The sequence below is a fragment of the Thamnophis sirtalis genome, unplaced genomic scaffold, assembly GCF_051295495.1.
Source record: "Thamnophis sirtalis isolate CommonGarterSnake01/CBP01778 unplaced genomic scaffold, rThaSir2_p1.2 scaffold_3, whole genome shotgun sequence".
Taxonomy (NCBI): Eukaryota; Metazoa; Chordata; class Lepidosauria; order Squamata; family Natricidae; genus Thamnophis; species Thamnophis sirtalis.
In genome coordinates, this window is record NW_028261383.1 from 144133186 (window position 1) to 144156985 (window position 23800).

At 43.0% G+C, this 23800-nt stretch overlaps 1 long non-coding RNA gene across 2 annotated transcripts; it reads left to right on the plus strand.

Annotated features, from left to right (window-relative positions):
* The first annotated feature begins 747 nt into the window (after positions 1–747).
* On the plus strand, positions 748–23761 carry LOC106557137 (uncharacterized). Of its 2 annotated transcripts, none has more exons than XR_015696035.1 (5): positions 748–874; positions 5404–5487; positions 7965–9349; positions 20765–20920; positions 23388–23761. It is a non-coding gene; the product is annotated as an uncharacterized LOC106557137 (long non-coding RNA). The 2 variants fall into 2 exon arrangements; XR_015696036.1 differs by lacking the exon at positions 748–874 and adding an exon at positions 2190–2679.
* The last annotated feature ends 39 nt before the right edge of the window (positions 23762–23800 follow it).

A 23800-nucleotide genomic window follows, 5' to 3' on the forward strand; every position in this document is an offset into this window, starting at 1 on the left:
CCATCATGGTAAGCGCCCAACCGCACCGCAAAGTTAAGAGCCGAGAACTGGGACTTTGTAGGCCAGTTGAATGCAGAAACTTCTCATCTCGCCCGCAAAGACCCAGCCCCAAACTCCCAGCTGCTCGTCCGGAGAAAACCTGGCCGAGGCTTCCAAAGAAACCGTTGCTTCTTTACAATGATCGGGGGGAAGAGGTTGAAGAGGGGGAGACGCACCCGTACAATCGGGGATCCAGCGATCCTTTTCAACAGCTCCTTTTTAATGCCGCCGTTCCATTTTTAGACCCCGTTTTGGGGTTTTAAAAGCCCCAAGCGCACCTTATAAACTGCCCACTAGCTTCTTGCCCTTTGGGCGGGGAAGGAGAGAGAAAAGGAAAGAATTATGCTGACCCGGGTGGATCTCCCAACGGGGGAAGGGTGGGGAGGATCTGCAGGAACATGTTGGAAAAGCAGCTTTGGGTCTACCCGAGGGAACCTACGCATGCCACCCGACCGCTTGACAAAACAGAACTCGCCCTGCCCATCGCACGACCATCGAACGGCTCCCCGGGAAAAGATGTCCGCGTGGAGAGCTCGATCAAACCCACCCGAGATTAATTCCCCCACCTCCACCCCGCAAAAAAAAAAACAACCCGGGGATTTAAAGGATCCCCGATTCACGCCAGCCCGTGAGCCCGCTGAAACTGACAAGAGCCTGGGCAAAGGAGCTCCGAGCACACGCCTGCGTAGTCGGCCGGTGGCTCTTTTTCCCCTCCCTGCTTACCTTCTGTCAAACGAGGGGGACAGCCAGCAGCCCTGGCGCGTTCCTGTGGATTTAACTTGTTCATCCTGGCCAGGTCTTCTTGAGTTACACCGGACGGCACAAAAACGAGGAGGTATGGCAGACACTGGGGGGGGGGGGGGCAGGGGGGGAGGAGGCTCCCGCCCCTTGGGGAAAACTAGAGCTAGCTTCATGGAAAAGGCTCGCCGGCCACATTTTTTGAAAAAAGGGAGCGGCGGCGATAGGGGGGCGACCGGCCAGACCCCCGGAAAGTCAGCCACGAAGGGGGCGGAATTCCAATCGCAGGGAAAAGGCAGAGAGAGAGAGAGAGAAGCACACGCGCATACAACGCCCTGGCCGAAAAGGAGCGCCCTGGATCCGCGTGGAGCTGCGATTCCACACCCGCAAAAGCCACGGCAGGAGTTCCACGCCGCTGTCACCGAGCGCGCGTGTCGTCTTAAGTTGGCAGCAAGTATCCCTCGAAAGTTTTCGCCGCGCAAAAAAGAAAAAGGAAAAAAAAAGAGCAGCCCCCACGTGTTAGGCTATAGATCCAGAAGCGCTGGGCTGGGCTGGGCTGGGCAAGAGGAGTAGCGGCGGCGGCGGCGGCGACACCACGAGCACCAGCAGCAGCAGCCGCCGCCCAGGAAGGAGAAGCGCGCCCCTAGCCGGTTCCCTCCGCTCTTCTCCTTCTCCGGGCTGTTTAAGGAAGCACCCTCGTCCCCACCCACTAAAGTTAGACCGCTCCGATGGTGCAATTTTTCGCTTGGCAGATTTACAGGGTTGAACGCCACCATCCAAAATAATGGCCCGCCTTCCCACCCACCCCCAAATATATATATTTATATATTTATATACATATCCCAGCTAGGAAAGGAAAAGGCTGGAGCCGCTCGCAAGCCTCCGCTTTGGCATTTCGGCCCGATCTTGACATGGCCGTTGGCTTTCCCGATGGTCTCTCTCTCTCTCTCTCTCCCCACCCCGCGTCCCGCCGCCCATATGCCGCCCCTCTCCCGCCGCTACCAGCTGAGCATTCAGAACAGGGCTCTGTTTTCTTTCTTCCTACCTTGCAGGCGCAAGCGAGGAGGAAGACGGCCCCCTAGTGGTTGTAGCCGGTTGTCCATAAAGAGCCAGACGATTAAATGTCTCACTGCGCCCCCCCCCCTTTCGATCTCCTGTCCGCGGCAAAACCCCGCTATGCTCGGTGCTGTAAAGGGAAGCCAAGCGCGGCGACGACCGTGCAAGTTTACCGTCGGGTCTCCCCTCCTGGCGCGATCATCTTGGGCGATTGCCCCGATGGTGCCCGTCGTCGTTCCTTCCTTCTCCGCGCCTTGCAAGGGAGCCTCGCGGTTGCCTTCTGCTGAGTCAGAGCCGCGCTGCTTCGAACTCGGGGGACCGTGACAGGTAGCGAATTTCCGGCAGCTTCGCGGCTTTTCCAAGGAGAGGCCCGAGCCAAGAATGACTTGGATTAGGAGGCAAACCCCAAAGACGCGTCGGCCCAGGGCTCCCAGGAGTTCGCTCGCTCGTTTCCTTGTCGGCACACGCAAAACGCAGGGCATGAGCAATCGTCCCCCACCCCAGCTAAATTAGCTAGACAACATTTCCCATAATCCACCCTGTGAGGCCCAGACAAGTCATGCCGCCGGCTCGTTGGCCTTCAGCTTCTTTAGGGCCAGCCTTACCTTTTGGGTGCCTTGGATTAGATCCCCTAGTCGGCTGGGAGTTGAAGTACAACATAGCCAGTTTGGCAAATACAACTTTGCTTAGGAGGCCAATTTGTTAAATATGTGTCAAGGTAAAGGTTCCCCTTGCACATGTGCTAGTCGTTCCCAACTCTAGGGGGCGATGCTCATCTCTGTTTCAAAGCCGAAGACGTCTCTGTGGTCATGTGGCCGGCATGACTAAACGCACTTCCTACCAAAGGTGGTCTCTATTTTTCTACTTGCATTATTTACATGCTTTCAAACTGATAGTTTGGCAGAAGCTGGGACAAGTAACAGGAGCTCACTTCGTTTGGCAGCACTAGGGATTCGAACCGCTGAACTGCCGACCTTTGTGATCAACAAGCTCAGCATCTTTAGCCAGATAAAATGATATAGTGGTTCAGCTGTTGGAATAAAATGGGGAAAGGCAAGGTTAGGTTCACAGTCAGCTATGGAGGCTCACTTTGCCCTTTCTCACAGGGTGATTGTTGTGGGAAATATGGAACTGAGAGAGTGCTTTAAATACTGATATAAACAGCTGGAAGGCTATAAGTATGAATAGTAAGAGCAATAACAATAATAGTAAGAAGAACAGTGAATTTTGTTGCGGTTGATTTTCACCTGGAAAATTGGTGGTTCTTCAGAAGTCACTGAATTCCCACTCCCAAGGGCCCTGCGGGGATGGTTGTTGATAATTTCTACAATATGGTACAGATAGTCCTTGACTTATGACCACAGTTGTGAGGAGAATTCTGTTGCTAAACAAGTCAGCTGTTAAGTGAGTGGTGCCTCAGTTTACAAAAGTTTTTTTAATCGTAATTGTTAAGTGAATCACTTTGAATGGCTCAAGGTTGACTCAGCCTTCCATCCTTGAGGTGGGTAAAATGAGGACCCAGATTGTTGGGGGCAATAGGCTGACTCTATAAACCCCTTAGAGAGGGCTGTTAAAGCACTATGAAGCAATATATAAGTCTAAGTGCTATTAAACTTCCCCCACTGACTTTGCTTGTGGGAAGCCAACCAGGAAGATATCAAATGTTGTTCACATGACTTCAGGATGCTGTAACCGGCATAAATACATGCCAGTTGTCAAATGCCTGAATTTTGATCATGTAACCTTGGGGAGGATGCAATAGTCATAAGTGCAATAGTCATTTTTTCAGTGCTGTTGTAACTTCGAACAATTGCTAAACAAATTGTTGTAAGTGAAGGACTACCTCTATGTGAAGGCCCATGGGTCTGTCCCAGGGGTGGGTTCCTATACTGGTTAGTACCGGTTCGCTGAGCATGCACTTTGCTTGCATATGCCCATTTGACTAAAAATTACTCTGCGCATGCGCAGAACCATACCAGCAACAGCAGAAGACACCAGAGAATTGGTTCGGGGGCGTGTTAGGCCTGGGCCGCTGCCGGTTGTGCAACCCAGGACTGAATTCTACTACCAGTTCGGCCGAACCGGGCCAAACCAGCAGCAACCCACCTCTGGTCTTTCCTTTATGCTCATGTAATCAGAATTATTGGTTATAGTACATTCAAACTAACTCTGTAATGTAACCAGCACAAGACATCTAAAATAAATTAACTGTAACCAGGTAAAGGCATCTAAATATCTATACATGTTCTCGAGAATCATTGTTAGTTATGCAACTAGATCTTCTTCTACTTTGCTGCATTGTTTTTTTCTCTTCATCTTTTTTAGCAAATAACATTTTGACCATTTTATTGTTAGCCTTTTCTCATTGCTGCTGATTGAGTATTTTAACTGTTGAGTTTATTGCACATTGTCATACATTTTTCAACCATCCCCCTTACTTGGGACATATCTCCACGTAAACTTTAAATTATATCTAAACATAAAATCAGTTGCTGCTTGAACCAGTCAAGTAATGCCAGTGCTCATGAATATGCATGCCCCGATTGCAGTGAGGTTGCCTAACCTAACAAAAAGGGGTAGGGATGTTGCACATGTTTGTTCACTTTAATTTATACACTCCTTTCCATCTCAGAGGTTTCATATGGATAACCAGAGCAGCACTTGTACCAAATAGATATTTCAGAAGAGCAATCCTTTATGTAAGAATCCAGTATCAAATTTGATTCAATTCTTTGACTATAACTTCTTCTCCCATATAAGAACGTCTATGGAATGAGAGCTTTTGGGGTCTAGTGCAGTGGTTCCCAAACTTGGCAACTTTAAGACTTGTGGACTTCAACTCCCAGAATTCTCCAGCCAGCAGAGCAGTCCACAAGTCTTAAAGTTGCCAAGTTTGGGAATCACTGGTCTAGTGGTTAAGACGGTAGTCTAGAAACCAGGAGACTTTTCCACTTCAGGTATGAAAGCTGACTAGATGACTTTAGGCCAGTCACTCTCTTCTAGCCCATGACTTCAGGCTCTGGTGACAAGTAGATCAGTCAATCCCTTTCGCACCCGATAGATCAACACTAGGTTGTTGAAGAAGGGGAAACCTTGAACTTGTGCCAAAATGCTAGGAAGGAAAAAAAAAAGAACAAATTCCTAAGATGTAATTTGTCCATTCTTATATTTTTTTTCTTTCTTAGCATTTTATTCAGATGTAATTTGTCACCAATTGAAGGTAACATCTCTGTTTAGCTGCCCTTGATTCCTGGTGATTAAGGAGTTGCAGTTTTAGTTGTAGTTTTCTTGGTAACAATACAGAAGTGATGTGCCATTACATTTTTCTTCAGAATATCTTTTTACTTCCTAGTTGAGACTAACATCCTGAGATTTCTGGTAGTTTCCTCTCATAAATATTATTTAACCTATACCGAGTTTTTCCATCACTTGCTATAGACATCAGTCAACATCACTGCCTTAATTACCTCTGTACTCAATTAAGTTTTACACTGAAATATTATTAACTATGCCTCATGCTTTTTGTGGGCATTTGATCTTATGTCTCTAATTGGTTTCTCTATATCCAAGGTATGATTAGGCAAAGGAGGGCAAAACTTCACCCATCTGAGACAGCCGACTGTGAAAACCAGCAGACAAGATATCTGCCTTTAGGTTAGTCTTGGTTATTTTGCTGTTTTGATCCAAGAGAGTAACCTGTTAAGATTGGCTTTTTTATTGTGCATAAATGTCACTTAAATATAGGTTGGATTCTAACCGAGGATGGCTAATGGAGGTATCCTGAATGTACAGCATAAAGTGAATCTGTAAGCTGAAGACTTATTGGTATCAGATGGCTTTTAGAACATGAGATTAGTGTTCCCCCTATTGGCATCCTGCAAATGCATTGGAACAGCTGTTTCTAACTTTCCAGCCAGAATGTTGATTGGGAATTAAGGAGCTACAAACTCAATGTATCCAAAGAAGCAAGCCCATCTATGCACTCCAAAAATCAACAAGTATCAACAAGATGTCACTGTATGTCACTTGATCTTTCTATCTAAGTTTACCATACAGATCCTTCTCTTAATATGATCACATTTGAGTGATGCTGCTTGATCTTTAGTGGTCAACTTGCACAGGCCATTCCTTGCAGCTCTAGTACTGAAGACATCCTTCAAGTATTCAACTTCTTAAATACTGAACATGCAAACATGTTTTCATAAAAAAATGTGCCTAAAAGCATTCACCTGCAAACATGTAGTATTTAATAGATTTGGGAGATACTATCACACATACTTGCATTACAGCCCTGACTGATGACTGGAGAACCAGATAAGCAGGCTTCCCAGACTCGGAGTGAGGATCTGTGCAAAGATCAGTACAGAAACTGTGCGTGGGAAAATTAGGGTGGGGCACGTTTACACACCCACATCCCCTAACCCTGTTGTGCCTGTTGTACCTGCACAGTGTTTGAGTCATACCAGTTAATCTATTTCTGGCAATGTTCTTGCCCAGTCCAGATATTCGGAGATCCAGTTGCAAGTGTGTGTGCATGTAGGAAAGTCAGGAGTAAAAATGAAGTGCAACTGAATAGAAATTAGCCTGTCATTCTGAATATGAATATTCAACTTGCAAGAAAGCTTATCCCCTGCACTTGTTCCAAGGGCATGTCATGTACAAATTAAATCACAGGTGCTTCTGAGCAAGTTTTCCAGGCAGAAGCCATATAACAATACTCTGAGTGCTGATCACACATGTTCTTTCACCACATGTCCAAGCTGACCAGAGTGTGACCAATTTAACAAAATTGCATGCTTTTTTTCTGCCTGGCAATCGTAACCATGAGGAGAAAATCATGCCATTTAAGCTTTATATGAAGGTTAATCTTGCCATTTACTGTGGGAGTTTGATCTGTGATAGCTCATTAACATGCATGTATACATGATCACTGAAGCCGCTGTTATTATGCCTATTATACGGGAGAGGCTGACAGTGATTGAAGGTTTTTTATTGAGGGTTTTTTTTTCCATACATATTTCAAAGCTATGTGAGATACTTTCTTTTATGTATATTTAAATGCCTGGGGTCCTTGGAATCTGATAAGTGAAATTGTTTAGAAATAGGGTGTGGTACAGGAACAGGGCTTCAGCAGCAGCCATTTGAAGAAAGTAAAAACAGGGAGGAAATGTTACTTGCTCAATTAGCATGTGTTTGTTGTTTAAACAAATCCAGTTCTTGAAGCAGAATCCCAGGCCCAGGATCTGAGGTGGAGAGACAAAGTTATAAACATTTGAATGTAGGGAACATGTAAACATCAGGTTTCCCAACCTTGGTCAGTTTAAGATGTGTGCACGTCACCTTCCAGAATTCCCTAGCCAACATGGCACCTTAGAATTCTGGGATTGAAGTCCACACATTTTAAACTTGCCAAGGTTGAGGAACCTGATGCATATGAAATGAACTGAAGGACTGTTTTCAACCTCCGGAAGGACTAGGTCCATGATGGCGAACCTATGGCACATGTGCCACAGATGGGACACGGAGCCATATCGGTGGGCACGCAAGCTCAGCTCCGGTGCGCATGTGTGTGCCGGCCAGCTGGTTTTGGGGCCTTCTGGGCCCACCAGCAGTCAAAAAACAGCTAGTTTCAGCCTCCGGTGGTCCGCCGGGTGGGGGGGAGGCCGTTACTCTGGAGCCTGGCGAGAGTGAAAAACTGACCTTCTAGTCCAACCGGAAGTCAGCAAATTGGCCGTTTTCAGCCACCAGGAGGGAGAGTGGCCTTTTTTGCCCTCCCCAGGCTCCTAGAATAGGTCTGGGCCTGGGGAGGGTGAAAAACGGGTCCCGCGTGCCATCGCGTGCCAAAAGCGGAGAGAGGGCGCATAGAATTATGGGTGTGGGCATCTCCCCACCCGTGCTCCCCTTGCTTTCGGCACGCGATGGCAAAAAGGTTAGCCGTCACTGGACTAGGTACTCAGTCTGCTAATCCCTAAAGACTGAGATCCTTTAAGAGTGAGTCAACCATATTTTAATATTAATTAATATGGTAAAGACAGCAGCCATGAATGTTAACATAAAGAATGGATGGAAAACTAGAGGACATTTCTCTGGCTGGAGCCTTCTGTTGCATATTGTCCTTTTACCCCCCACAGGACCTGTACTAGGGATTTCCAAATGCCAGGTGGTGGCCCAGACTCAGGATTAAGCTAAGTATATGGATATGGAGATATGTGGAACTTCTCCAAGCATCTGGAAGCTAATCCTTTGGGACTATGTGAATATTCCACTCTGGCTTCTTGGCTTATATGTGAGTGCATATGTGCTAGAACAAGGGGGGTGTAGAGGAGGAGGTGATAGAATAGATAGAAAGGATTAATTGCAACATTCAATTCAGATGTAATCACATGCCCAGCAGGTTGTGGCACATCCTTACTGTCACATTTCTAAAAATAAATGTAAAAGATACTATTCAGACTAGCTTGGCAATCAGAAGGCTATGTAAGAATGGTTTGTTTAAGACTGAAGGACCTAGAACAATGCATTAACCTGCTACTGAAAATAACAATTTGAGGAAAATACACCTAAATCCCAGGACATGATGTGACAACTTCACTACATTTCCACCTTTGATCTGTATGTATGAAGGAAAGTAACATTGGAGGCTTTATCCTTCCCTCTGAGTTCACAAAATAAATCAAGAGTAGATAAGGATATATGTTTGTTCACTTGGGGATTTCTGGGATAACTTTTAGGGCTGTGCATCAGAAGTGGTAAGTTCTGACCAGTTCTGGAGAACCGGTAGCGGAAATTTTGAGTAGTTCGGAGAACTGGTAAATACCACCTCTGACTGGCCTCGCCCCCATCTATTTTTATTTATTTATTTATTTCAATGCCTTTATTTATTTTAACACTTTTTTTTTGTAAATGTGTTTTTATTTTCCATTTTCATTTCGTACAGTCACATATATACTGTGCATAACCTGGGCCATATAACATTAAACAATAAACACAGCCATTCCTCTTGTCAACAATACCCCCAAAAATAGAAACCCAATGTACCTCTTCGACCCTCCATACACCCTTTCTTTCGCCCCCCTCCAACTTTCGCCCCCATCTATTCTCTGCCTCCCGAGTCCCAGCTGATCAGGAAGGAATGGGGATTTTGCAGTATCCTTCCCCTGCCATGCCAACCAAGCCACACCCACCAAGCCACGCCCACAGAACCAGTGGGAAAAAAATTTGAATCCCACCCTTGCTGTGCATATTTTCAAAATGATTGGGAAGAAATGCTTTAAAATGTAAAGATTTACAAGCACAGCACCTCTTTAAAACAGCCGTGTCTTCTGACAGTCTGAAAAAAGACTTGAAGTCCATATGTAACTACAATCTATATCCTTTCTCTATAAATGTGCAGACTAATTCTGTTTAATCCCTCCCGCTCCTTTTCCCAGGCCCACTGACAGAACCACATCTTCAGGGCAAATAGACTTGACTTACTTCAAGATACTTTCGGAAAGCCAGAATTCACACAAAAGAGGTGGGTTGTTAAGCTCTGCTGTGAGGTTGACCCCCTTTGTCCAATCTAAAAAGATAGAGGGTAAGATTTTAGGATGCTTGTAACCAAATAGGCTTCGTTGTGACACCACCCTGTGGTGAGAATACCCCTTCCCCTGAAACTTTCATTGTAACTTATTTTTAGTGACAGCAAAAAGATGACCTTTAACTTGATGATCAAGCCGCACAAACCTGTTGTGCTCTATTCTGTTGCAACTGGATAATCGGTTCCTTTCAGAGTTGGTGTATTGTGTTGTTATTAGACGTATTTTCAACTCATTTTATGCAAATCTTTTTATTAAAAAAGAGTGTTTGGGCCTCAAGATTAGCCAAGGCTAGTTTTGAGGCCCAAAGTCTAACGTATCATTACCAATGGGTACCCAAATAGGCAAGCTGCAAATGATGTGAGAAGCAGCGTTTGGATTGATAAGATGTATGCAGAGTCCTGTTCGTGCTAATTATTATGGCACCAGGTGTATTAAAGGAGAGACTTCATGCAACACTAGGTTTGGTAACCCCTCCATATACACACTTCTCTAGATGAACATTGCAGGTAGATTCTTGCAAACTGAAGTACACCAGTGTTTTCCAAATGGGACATTAACAGAATCTGAACTAAAAAAAATTAAAGATTTATCCAATTTAATATTGGATACAAAATCTAACTATACTTTTACTTTTCAGAGTTTTCAAATTCTTTAGAAGGAGAGATACCTTTTTTATTGGAGAAAGTTGCTTTTGAAATGATATTTTCTTATTTTCTGCAATATGCAACGTTTATAGAACTGCTGTAGGCACTGCCTATTTCAGTGACAAAAAGAAAACAGAATGATTAGAAATCAATCACCCATGAGAGTCTTCTTATTTCTCAAAGTAATAGCTTATTGCCCATTGATTCCTACCATCTTTCCTATCCTTCAGCTAGTTGTCTACGGATGGCAAGAGAAACTGACAATTCCTCAGCTAACTCAAAAATGCCATTGTCAAAATGAGGGACATTGTTACAAAAAAAAAACCATTTGGAAAGCCTTAATACTCAGTCTCAATGGGTTCAACTCTAGCCATATGCCTGATCCCATTCTCCCCTGCCACTTTTCAGATGAGGCAGGCAGGAAACAGGATAGGAAGAAACTGTTGACTAGGTTGGGATGATAGATTGCCCAGTAGTGGGGTGTCCCATTCTAGGCAGTGATGCATGGCCCTGGGCAGCCCCACCCCAGGAATCTGGGGGTCTACCCTGGAAGTGGGATAGCTGGGGCTAAGGCTGGTTGCCCTGAACTGCAAAGTAGAATTTGCTTAATTAGGCAGCCTTTCTTCTATCCAAATTGTTTTTCATCTGCCAACCAGTTCTAAGATTTAAAATCCGAAGTAGGCAGACAGTATTTTATGAAGAGTTCTGTTTCCCTAGGACATATCTGTTGGGGTCCCTGTTGTGGAGCTGTAGCAAGCAGGGCCAGGGCTGGAGTCAAATAGATAAGATTCACTGTCTTCTTAAAACAGGGCAAGTAAGCTCTCTTCCCTCATTCTAGGTGTTTGGTTCCCTGTGATGATGTCAGAGGGATTAGGAAGGGCCCAAACCGGGCCCCTCAGTTTCCCCCCTCAAAAGAGAGAGTTGTATCTGGAGGAGAAGGAGGAGGGAGAACTAACCAAATGGACTAAAGCTGACCCCCCCCCCTTGTTTTTAACACTACCAGAGAGCAAAGAGCAACAGAAGTACACAATCACATGATGCTGCCCTGTTGTGAAACTTTCATTGCAGGTTATGGCTATTAATGGCAAATTGCTTGTAGGGATCAACTTGTAGCTTCAAATGTAAATTACAATTGGCATACTGACCAAGTGCTTTTGAAATATTACAAGAGGATTAGCAACTTGCATATATAAATAATATGCACAGACAAGAACACCTGTTACTGGGGAAGGGCATTATCCTATAATAATCCCAACATCCTGGAAAGCAACAAAACATGAAGAGGTCATTCACACTGAGATTTTCTCTGCTGGGGATTTGGTTCTGTGAGTTTGTTTCTTTAAGTACTCAGAGACAAAAGTAGTGAAAATTGGAATGCATTTCCCTAAAAGTCAGCATAACACATCTTGATTGACATCTACAAAAGACTAGTGGCATTAAGTATTTATACAACTGTGTAAAAGCTTCCCTTTCATGTATATATTTCTGGGGGAGACTATTTTAACATGTTAGTGATTTCTCCAAGTAAACTGGTGTATGAGCATAGAAAAGCTTCCAGATCTTTTAATTTCCAATTGAAATGTACATTGAGGAGATCACAGTTAAAATCAGAATAAGCACCCTAATAGGAACAGGAGACGATCAAAGAATTTGATTTCAGATTTCTCTTAAATTACTCCAAGCCAGAATATTCCCATCCATGTTATCGTCAGGCTGCAAATCTTGCATCTTTGTGGGAATGGGTTCCTTAATTTCAGTGGTATTAACTTTTGAGATGGCTAGAGCGCTTCTTGGGTGAGATGTAGGTTCCAAACAACTTCATCACCCATAGCTTCTGAGCTGAAGCAGAACTCCGAGGAAAGCAATTTGCCTCATTTCTCTCCAAGCTTAATTGGAATTTTGAAACCCGCCAGGGTCCCTATCATATAGAGCTGCAGGGCCAGCCAAGTATCTCTCCATGGTGTGTGAAGTGTGTGTGTGTGAGAAAGAGAGAGGGGAGGGTGGGGTGTGTGTGTGAAACTAAAATAAAAAAGGAAGAGATTTAAAATTAAAATTCATTTTATTCAAACTTTAATAGAATCAAATGAAAGCAATATGATTATTCCACATGTATTTCATACTATTCCTCCTCAGTCACATTAAAAGTTACAACCTAGTGGCTGTTTTTGACCCAACAACTGTGTCTAGTTTTTTTCTTTTTTTTTTAGTAACATTTATTCAAGAACTATATTTTAAAGTCATAGATAATAATTAAAACTGAAACAAAAATAAAAAGGCTGACCTTTCCAAAGTGCCCGATTCTTGGCTTGCGATTAGCCTTACTGATTAACTGGATTTTTTTTTCATAATTGTTAATCAGACTTTTAAATGAATAGTTGTCCTTCTTAAATCAATTACAGATTTGCAAGCCTGATTATGAAGCACATTTAGAGCCTTTACCCAAACTTGACTCTTGCAGTCTAAGAGTGACAGCAATTTGAGCCTACTCTGATCCCTCACCTGTCCTTGCCAATCCATTCTGGTGCTGGTGGAAGGCTTCCTGGAGGAAGGTAGCAGAGAAACACTTTGAGCAGTTTTTGTTAAGTATTTGCCCTTGTGAGACTGGCTTCACTTGGGAATTAGGAGTCCTCAATATTTATTATTGCAATATTCTACAACTTTGCGTTTTGTGTATTCTTGACATAGAAATATTTTAAAACATTGTAAACTGCTGGCTTCCCCTCCATGGAGGATAGGCTGTTATTTTAGTCCTTCCTCGTGTAATCAGATCAAATCTGTTAAACTTGTTCAAAGTTTTAACATCCAAGAATCTACCTAAAAACCTGCAAGTGTCATGCATAGGATTCAAAATAATGGGGTACTTTGGTAAGGTTTTTTTGGGGGGGGGGAGAAGTGTGCCCAGTCGATTCGGCTTCAATCCAGATTTGGACATTCCTTGACAATCTGGTCCTTTCCTCTATTTTTGTAAACTGGGGGGTTACTGAAGGAGGCAGGTGTAATTGGTCAGATTTCAGGGGCTGGTAGCACTTCAATGCTCCTTGCAGGGCCACTGGGAACTCGCATGATATCCTCTGCAGTGGTTTCTTCCTTCTGCAGTTTGGCATATTGTTCAGGTTATGGCCTGTTTTGGCTCACTGAGTTCAATGGTTTTTATAAAAATATTATGAAATGGACTGCTGTTTCCTCCAGAAAATCTCCCCTAATTCACTTGATTCTTTATTCATGGAAGACCTACTAATATTGGATATTTTAGCCTTCCTTAGCCAACTTCTTGTTTTATTAATATTATTATTGGCAACCCTCCCCTTGACTTAATTATTTAGATTTATTGATAATTTCACCCATACAATCTCTTTTCTGTGTTGCCTTATATATTTCTGTGAAAACCATCGCCATCGTGTTTATGTTGGTGCTTAATCTCCCAGGAAGAGTTTTATCCTCACCTTACAGCTTCATGTGAATTGGAATAAACATTCAAATGATTCAGACTGTATTTTCCTTTTTATGGTACCCAGGCATAAGATTTTTTTTTGCTTCTAACCTGGCTGCAAGATTGAAAATCTCTGACAGTAAAAGTCCAGGCCCTCTGGTTATCTGTTGCTTGCAGGGCTGGATAAGGATATAATGAAAGAGAACATCTTTCAGTACAAGTCCTTCTATTACACAAGTGATGAGTCATTAATAAACATTGATATAATCACTTCCATTTGCACCAAAATCCATCTGTCTGAAATTTGGCAGTGGTTCCCCACAGGAAAGACTACATTTGCTACATTTTAAAAACAAATTATATCCCCAAATAACAGCTACAGGCACATCCCCCTCACACACACACAAAAGCCAGATATTAAAGAAGAGTTACTGGAAACGTCCTACATCAATTTCACTGAAATTTGGTGGGCTGGATTCCGCCCAAGAGGTGTAATGTGTCTTTACATTTCTTCCCATTCAGCTGAATCTTTAAAAAGTAACCGTGTTCATTTCCTTCATATTCAACAATGACACAATTTGGTTAAGGCATCAGGCTAGAAACTAGGAGACCATGAGTTCTAGTCCTGGCTTTAAGCATGACAAACTGGCTGGGGGATGTTGGAAAAAGTGTCCACCTAGATTCAGTTCCAAGTGGGGAGAAAGACGTTGGAAATATGGAGGCTATTTGGAAAGATGGTTTAATGGTGGACAGGACCACATGGTTTGAGGTCCTGGGCAAAGTGAGCACATGGGTAAGAGAGAGATTTATAGCCTCTCTGGGGCTTTGAACTTGCTTCCTGCTCCTGTGAAAGAAATGTATTCTGATTGGTTGTCAGACTCCCATGGGGCCATGCAGGGGTAACTTTGTATGTTGTCTTGAGTCCCAGGCTTGGTTGAATCTTGCTGGGTGATGATGTAATAAAGAGGGTTTGGGGCAATTACTATTATGGCTGAGGGCTAACACTACCTTTGTTGGTTCTTGGGTGAGGGCATTTGCTTATGAATAGACCTAGCTATATCTTTATCTCTTAAGTGCTGACATGGTTGTGGGCTATTGAGGAGAGTGGGGGCTATTAAGAATGAGTCTGCTTCCTGCCTACAAAAAAATAAGTTTCTCCATTTCTCACCCAGGGAAATATAATATTCTGCCTTTTTAATATTTCCTAGAATATTTCCTTCTTGTAGGAGATCTGTGAGTGCTAACTTTCTTACAGAGATTTTGGGCCAGTGATTCTCTCTCAGCCAAACCTATCTCACAGGGTGGTGGTTGTGAGGAAAACAGGAAGAGGAAGGAGGGTATGTTCCTTAGATATGTTCACAGCTTTGAGTTATTTATAAGCAATAATAAGAGTGGGATGCAAATAAAATAAATGAAACTCCGTTCCAGGTTTGGCTACAAGATCAAACAAGAAAGCCTGCAGTTGATATATACTATGGGACTCAGCTGTAAGAGACTGTCCGCTCTTCCTTTTCTTGTAGATGCAGATTTACGTGTATTAGCAGAATTGAGAGTAGGATTCCCTTTGAGAAATAACAAAGTAATAGGCAAAGGAGAAAACCCTAAGGGCATCCTTAAAAGTAAAGTTTTGATACTGCCAGTAGAACACCAGCTGTTGCCCTGTTTGAGTCAACCAATACCATATAACATTACCATAAATAGAAGGTGCTTCTTATCCATTCTTGAACAAAACCAATGAGGTCAAATTCCTGGAGTTTTGCAAAAGTCCAAGAAATCTTGCGCAAGAGTAGAGGGCTTATTTTACCCTCTCCTCCATTTGCTTTAGTTGTTAAAAAATTTGGTAGATTTGAGATAGCCAAATAGCAATAGCAAAAAGACATATATTGCTTCACAGTGCTTTACCTCCCTCTTCAAGCATTTTACAGAGTCAGCATATTGCCCCCCCCCCCTCAACAACCTGGGTCCTCATTTTACCAATCTAGGAAGGATGATAGGCTGAGTCAACCTTGAGCTAGTCAGGATCAAACTCTTGTCAGTCGGCAAAATTAGCTTGCAATATTGCATTCTAACCATTGCGCCACTACGGCTCTTGGTCTAGTGTAAGACCCATCTCCTCACCGAGTAAAAAAGGTCAAGCCTACTTGTACTCTTCCCGCTATCATTCTGATTTGCAGTTTCATCAAGAACATGACATCTTGACTACAAAGGGCATTTGTTTCCTTTCCTAATCCCAGAATGATCTAGAAATTAAGAACGCAACTGCAACTTCAATTAGGTGTTCAGTACTTCCTTAATTATTCCAAATATTTTTATCCTGCCTTTCTACAAATAGCACTGAAAGTAGCTAACAAACCTTATTAAAATCCTTAATCTGCAGTGGCACCTTAGGGTCTATTCCTTGGACCGCAAAGGTAACTAACAAACAAATACTGGAATGCGTAACACCAGACATGTCACTAGGAAGGCAAAATCACGAAACTCTCTCACTTACTTTGAACATGTCAAAGAAGGGAAATTCACTCAAGAAAGCTTGGAAATTAGGCCATCAAAGAACTTGGTGGCTGGACATCAGCAAAGCTGATAGAGAAACTTGAAGTGCAAGATCGAAGGATGTGCAAAGACCTGACCCATAGAATCGCCAAGAGCCAGACTTGATTCATCATCACCCTAGGGCAGTGATGGAGAACCTTTTTGGCACTGAGTGCCTAAACTGGAATGCACGTGCATGTGCACTCTGTAGCACCAGAAATCCAAAGACCAGCTGGCCAGCACGCATATGCCTGTTTTCTGGGCCAAAATGGCCTCAAAATGGCCTGGTTTTTGGCCTTTTTTCAGGCCATTTTCTATTGCTCCAGCACCCACACAAACCAGCTGGCCAGAAACCAGAAGAGCAGCTGGCGACGGCGCCTGTGCCCACAGAGAGGGCTCTGTGTGCCACCTCTGGCATGCATGCCATAGGTTCTCCATCACGGTCCTATGGTTACAGAGTCAGGACAGCTTGAATCTCTGGGGAGATGCTATTCCAAAGAGCAGGCATTACAAAAGGGAAAGAGCCCTTCCTGAGTCCCATCAGATAACACTATTTGACGCACAGAACACAAAGCATGCCTGCTCTGCTGAAACTTATGCAACAAGAAGAAATGATGGGAGAGAGGTCCTATAGATATTTTTATTTATTTATCTTTTTTTAAAAACTGCCCATCTTACTCACAGAGGGACTCTGGGTGGTATACAAACAAAATATTAAAAATATAAAAACTGCATACAAAATTTAAAAAGACACAAGCAATGTTAAAATTAAAGGTGGGAGAGGGCTTTCAGGCACTAATCAACCCTTCAGACACATGCTTCTCTGCACCCCAAGCAAGATGGCAGAGTCACATTTTAATGCCTTTCCTGAAGGCCAAGAGTACAGCCCCCCCTCACTCCAGGCAATGAATGTTCCACAAAGTGGGGGCACTGCCAGAGAAGGCTCTATTCCTGGATCCTACCAATTGGAATTCTTTGGCTGACAAGGTCCACAACATACCTTTCTTGCCAAATATCCAAGCCCTGTGCCATGAAGGGCTTTATAGGTGGTAACCAGCATCTTGAACTGCATTCAGAATACTTCCAATTCCACAGTGTCCAGAGGGACACTGTGATGGGCTCATGATTGCTCACCCCACTGCATTCTGAATTGGCCAAAGCTTCCAAGTGATCTTCAACAGCAGACTCATGTAGAGCACATTGCAATACTCTATGCACAAGGTGACTGTGGCATAAATAACTGAGAAATTTTCATTCTGGGAAAGGGTTCCATTTATATGTAACATAACCTGTGCAAAAGCCTTGTCAAGGTTCCTCCCCCTGCTTCAGACTCAACAGTTTCCAATTGCTGGGGAAAGATCTTGACTACAACACCAAGGGTTGAGAAATACAGCTGAATATCATCATCATACTGACCAAACCTGGCCTCAATGGATGATTTTGCCCAGAGGTTTCATATAAGTGTTTGCTGTAGCCCACCAGCAGCCAGTACAGCTGGCAGCAGATTTGGAAAGTGAAGAGGTTGGGGAAGAACAAGGGCCAGTCCTGGAATCTGGGGAAGGCTCTGATGAGGGCTCTGCATCGGAGGCAGAGATGGGGCCAGGGCCGTCTAACAGTTATCAGCTGCCTTCGGAGTCGGATATCAGTGGGGCAGAAGAACAACTGGAGCCTGTTCCTGATGTGCGCATGTGCAAAGGTGCCAGGAGAAGGGAACAGCTAAGAAACAAAGGCCGACTTGGGAGTAAGGCCACAGGTGGATGGTGAATGGCCCCTCCCATAGGGAAAAAAGAAGGGCGAAAGGGGAGGGGAGTTTGCAGGAGACAATTGGTTCATTCCTGCATTCTTGCCAAGTATTGCGGCATTTGAAAGATATCGGCCTGGCCACTCTCCAAGCCTGATAAAGATAGGTAATTATGAACTATCTTGAAAGACTGTGGGAGAGGAAAGACTGCTGGAGAGGAATTCACTGTAAATTAAATCAAAGGGGTTTATGAGGACTCGGCTTCATGCTGCTGGGGAAGCCTAAGTCAGAACAGTGTTAAACCAGAGTCAAAATTATTATAATTTTGATTATATTTTTTCTTACTAGGACAATTAGAAAAAACTCAAGAACGGTTGATTTTATATATGTAATGACAGTGAGATTATTATAGGCACAAAAATGGAAGAACACAAAAATAGCCACAACCGAATAGACTGTGTAGATCAGTGTTTCTCAACCTTGACAACTTGAAGTCCTGTGGACTTCAACTCCCAGAATCCCCCAGCCAGCATAGCTGGCTGGGGAATTCTGGGAGTTGAAGTCCACAGGACTTCAAGTTGCCAAGGTTGAGAAACACTGGTCTAGATTTTGGAATTTGCAGAAATGGCTAAATTGACTTGTTTGATTGGAGTGAGAGCAACAATTTTTTTTTTAAAAAAAAGAAGCACTATGGCCTTTTTTTGCTGAAAATTGATAAAAAATTATTTTATTTAAAAAGTGATTTCTATATCTGTATCGATTAAAAAGGGTTGTGTATGGGATGAATTGAAAGAGGGATACATTATTAGGTGTATAACTGCTGTAGAGAAGGTTGGGAGTTGATTCTTTCTCTTTCTCAACACACTTTATATTACTTTTCTTCTATATTTTTCATGTTTATCTTTTAACTTTGTAAAAAATACCTTAAGTAAAAATTATTATTTTTTACAAAAAAAGAAAAAAGAAAACCGAGAGAGTCGAGCCTTGTGGCACCCTGCAGGTTAGGGAGCCCAGGCTCCAGCTCTCTACTGTCAACATTGACTGGAATCGGCGGTAATGAAAAAAGAACTACCGCAACCCTGGGCCTCTTGTTCCCAAGCCCTGTAGCCAGTTATGGTCAATAGTATCAAAGGTCATTGAGAAATCAAGAAAAACAAGAACAGTTATACCAACCCTATCCTGGCCCCACCAGAAGTCATCCACAAGCGCAATCAATGCCCTTTTGGTACTATGCCCTGGCCTGAAACTCAAATGAAATTGATCCAAATAATCCATTTCTTCCAGTCTGACCACCTTTTCAACAATCCTGCCCTAAAATGGAAGGCTGGAGACAAGCTTCCCTTCTTTTTCTTTGCTGCTTTAACTATATTATTAATTTATTCCATTTTAATGGTACCAGTTTTATATATGCAGACACTCAATAAAATATTACTAAATAAACTTCAAATTGAAAGGAAGATTGTCGACTATTTTTTTCCTGGCACAAAACTTAAACACCTGCTAGGTGATAGAAATGTATACAAAATGTCCCTTCTCTATGTCACCATAGAAAGACCTTTTCTCTTGTCCTTCCATTTGTTTCTAAAACAGGCATAGAAAGAAGGACTTCTTTAACCTTCTAAGAAGCCTCTAACGCATGGGTCACCATTAAAAAATGTCCTTTAAATGATTTCTCCTATCCTTCATTTTTCCAAGATTACTTGTGTTTGCAAAGTTTTGAGTTTTTCCAGGGTTGTATCTTGATTTCGCCACAAGGAGGCAGGTTTACAAACAACAATACATTTGGAAGATTAACAGGATAATGTCCCACACAATATTTCTTTATGAAAGTTGATTGAATATAGCCATTGTAAACCCACCAAAATCTCTATCCAAGCAATTGGGGTAAATTAGCTTCTCTAGATTTGGAAGAATTACCAATTTCATCCTTCCCAATTTTCTTTGTTTTAAGCTACTGGACTATATATACTAAAAGGGACGTGGTGGCTCAGTGGCTAAGACGCTGAGCTTGTTGATCAGAAAGGTTGGCAGTTCGGCAGTTCAAATCCCTAGTGCTGCGTAACAGAGTGAGCTCCCGTTACTTGTCCCAGCCAAGGTGGCGCAGTGGTTAAATGCAGCACTGCAGGCTACTGCTAGATCAGCAGGTCAGCGGTTCAAATCTCACCGGCTCAGGGTTGACTCAGCCTTCCATCCTTCCGAGGTGGGTAAAATGAGGACCCAGATTGTTGGGGGCAATATGCTGACTCTCTGTAAACTGCTTAGAGAGGCCTGAAAGGCCTATGAAGCGGTATATAAGTCTACTGCTATTGCTATTGCTATTGCTATTGCTATTCTGCCAACCTAGCAGTTCAAAAGCATGTAAAATGCAAGTAGAAAAATAGGAACCACCTTTGGTGGGAAGGTAATAGCGTTCCGTGGGCCTGCAGTGTTTAGTCATGCCAGCCACATGACTATGGAGATGTCTTCGGACAGTGCTGGCTCTTCGGCTTTGAAATGAAGATGAGCACTGCCCCCTAGAGTCAAGAATGACTAACACATATGTGCGAGGGGAACCTTTACCTTACTTATGTACTTCCAAGGCTTTGGCCAACGGTGGCTGAACTGGGGGAAAAAATAGTGACAAGTTATACTTGGATGGAGTACAATCCAGCTGTTTGCTAGACTGGAAATTTTTATAAAATCCTGGAAGAAGAAAATAAGGATCACTTCAATAATGGCTGTGAAGAAAACATTAACAATCCCAAACCTCTATATGGGCACCATCACTAGGAATCAGATTCTTTATTTTTTTATCCCTTTAACTCTTCTTTCACTCAAGCCAATGTTTTTCCACATTTGCATAATGAAGACAGAAATGGCAGCTAGAAAATGCTTAATACATTTGATTAAGTCGATATTTTTCCACTAAAGCTTTGGGCCACAACATCATGTAACTTCTATTCGAACTACACCCCACAGAGGTATGCAAGAGAAGATAATTTGTCTCCCTCCTAATTTGAATTCCCAGAAGATCCAGCCAGTAGAAACTGGGCTACAACATCAAGAGAGTCACAGGTTCCCATCTGGCCTGGCAGCCTCCACTGTCTATTAAGACCTCAGCTTAGCTCAAAGGCAATTTACCTCGAAGAAAGTCCTCTGGATCAAGCATGTTTCTATACAACAGGTACATAAAGCTTTTCACTTGTGATTCATCTTAAAAATGACAGACATTTCTGTCACTACATGATGTGTTTGTAAAACGCAGCAACATGTGACCGCATCGCTTAGCAATGGCAATCACAGCAATCCTTGTTGCTATTGTTAACTAAATCCCACAAGTGTTTAGATGAGGACCCTCCCAGATCCAAGTCATTCCTGGCTTCTCCCTCCCAGCCTCAAACCTTGGTAAGACAAGGAACTGCCTCCTCTTGAACTCCCCCTCCCAATTTCAGTCATTTTGGCCACCCTGCACTGTGGCACTCTGTGGCAGTGCCATCACTAGCTCTAAAGTAGAGGCCCAGAGCCTTCAGCAGTCTCAGCTAACCACCTCTGCATCCCTTGCTCGTATTTGGGGATGCTTGCCTGGGCTCCGCTGAAGGCCTATCGTTTCACTCAGGACTTCCATGAGTAAATGCTAAGATTTTATTTTTCTCCCTGTCATGTAGATAGGTGCAAACTGTTACTGCAGTGGTTCCCAAACTTGGCAACTTTAAGACTTGTGGACTTCAACTCCCAGAATTCTCCAGCCAGTTGAAGTCCACAAGTCTTAAAGTTGCCAAGTTTGGGAACCACTGCTGTACTGTATATGCTTATTTATTTATCAATATAACTAAAATCATGGCTATGTTTTTGTTGATTGCGGTATATTTAAACATTTTTCTTCTTCCAACTTTTTTTTGCTGTACTGCCATGTGCTGTGGGAATTCAGTATAGAAAAAATAATTGAACAAGGAACAGTAATAAGTCACGCTTACAGATTCTGCTCAGTCATCTCTATTTGAACAAAGAAGTAGCCCTAAGTATGTATTTGCATGACTGTACACTTCTGTATGTTTTAACATCCAAACAGTTTCTCAATCGAATTTAACAGAGCGGTTATATAAATAGTATTTGGGGCAGGGTGGGGGAGCCTGAGCTTCCTTGAGATTGAATAAAAAAGTAATATATTTGTTGAGCAGTTTAAATCATAATCCCTGAGCTTTTTATATCTTCTCCACATTAACCTTTTGCTTCGTGTGTGAAGGCTGCAGTTTGGTTGCTACTGGGCAGGCAAGACTGCTCTTTATTAATCGGTGATGGGGCAAAGAAGAGGAAGAGGGGAGGCCCAGATCACTGGATTGGAAACTACAGGCAAGTTCTAGGCTGCTTTCCAGATTCTCTGCCTTGTCGGTGTTTGTAGATTGAGCTCGGTCTGCTGAGTCATCCGGTCAGAACATGGTTGGGTTGCAGAGCACAAGGAACAAGGCACCCCACTATCTCTTTCCCCCTTTATTCAGCCCTTACTATAACATTTCATCCCGAATAAAACTGTCTCTCCAAGCTGATTAAAAACAGGTTACTAACCTGAGGTGGGATATCATCCTTGTTCATCCAATTATGCCAATTCAGTGGCATAATGAGAAACTTTCAATGGCAATCTTTGGGCATTTCAGGGACTTCTTAAGACTGGCTTTCTGAGTCTCTTCCTCCATGTCCACATTTAACCCCTCCCTTAAAAGAAAACAGAACCCCAGAACTGAAATTTTACACACAAATACTTTCAGAGACATTTCTAGATTACAAAGTCCCCAGCTGACTTGCAGGTTATGGATTTTCTAATTGTCCCCTATTTTGAATGTAACCTGAAGCCGGTGAATGACAGCCCCACTGTGTTTGTCTTGTTTACTATTTTGCCTATTTGGGGCTGGATTTGCCCCCCCCCCCCGGGCCTTAAGTTTGAGACCCTTGGTATAGAGTCTCTTGCTTGAGCAGGCAGTTGGACTAGAAGACCTCCAAAGTCCCTCCAAAGTCTGTTATTCTTTTCTGTTCTGAATTGGCCTAATGAAGACAGCATTCTAGTAGGGCTTTGAAATTCTGGAGATCACGCTACCCCTTAAGGCCATAAATGCTGGTTGGGAGATTCCTTCTTTACACAAACACCTATTATAAATATTGCAAAACTAGGGCTGGATGCCTAATACAGAAGCAAGGGAATGTGCCAGCAAAGATCGTGTCTCCTTCCATAATATGAGAGAATTAAAGCAAGAGGTTGCCTCTATGGCCAAGCTGTGTTCAGGATAGAAATCCAAATGAAAGTATCCCAAAATATGGCTGTCTACCATGCTCTTGAACAAATCAACCCTGTGTGTTATAATGTAGGCCCCAACTATATGATCAAAGTTGTGATGCATGTAAAAGGGGCGAGGCATTGACTGCAGGGTGCTCACCATCTTGACTTTTCTGACCCCCCCCCTGAAGGGATGTCCACTCCCTTCCTTTACAATTTATTTCACTGCTCTTATTCATAGGTATTCCCCCTCCCCTTTAATATTAATGAAGTCCTCTTTGTAACTGTAATAAGACACATGTCATTAAGGAATATCATTCTAATAGACAACACTGTCAATTAAAGTTGATTTTTCCACTGATAATTTTTGACCTCTTTTCCCCAGAGTCCTCTCACTTCCATAATAATGAAACTGAAAGCAAGCAAGTCATTGCTTTATTTTGAAACCTCCAACTCTTAATGACTATATCGAAACCCAGGAGAAAAACCAAACCTCAAGTGACCTTATGAACCTTCAACCCTCAACCTTATGAACAAGATTTCGGTACTACCTTGAGAGACCAAAGCAACTCCTTTCCTAACTCTGTTTTATTTTTATCCCTTTATCTTTATAAGTAACTCAAGGTGTCCCAAAGTTGTTTGTCAAGAAGCAGCTGGACTTTCTTGGTTTTTGTTTTCTTTGAAGACAATTTTGCTTCTCATCCAAGAAGACTCTTCAGTTCTGGCTGAAACTTCTTCAGTTCTGACCAGTCAGAACAGAAGAACCTTCCTAGATGAGAAGCGAAACATCTTCAAGGA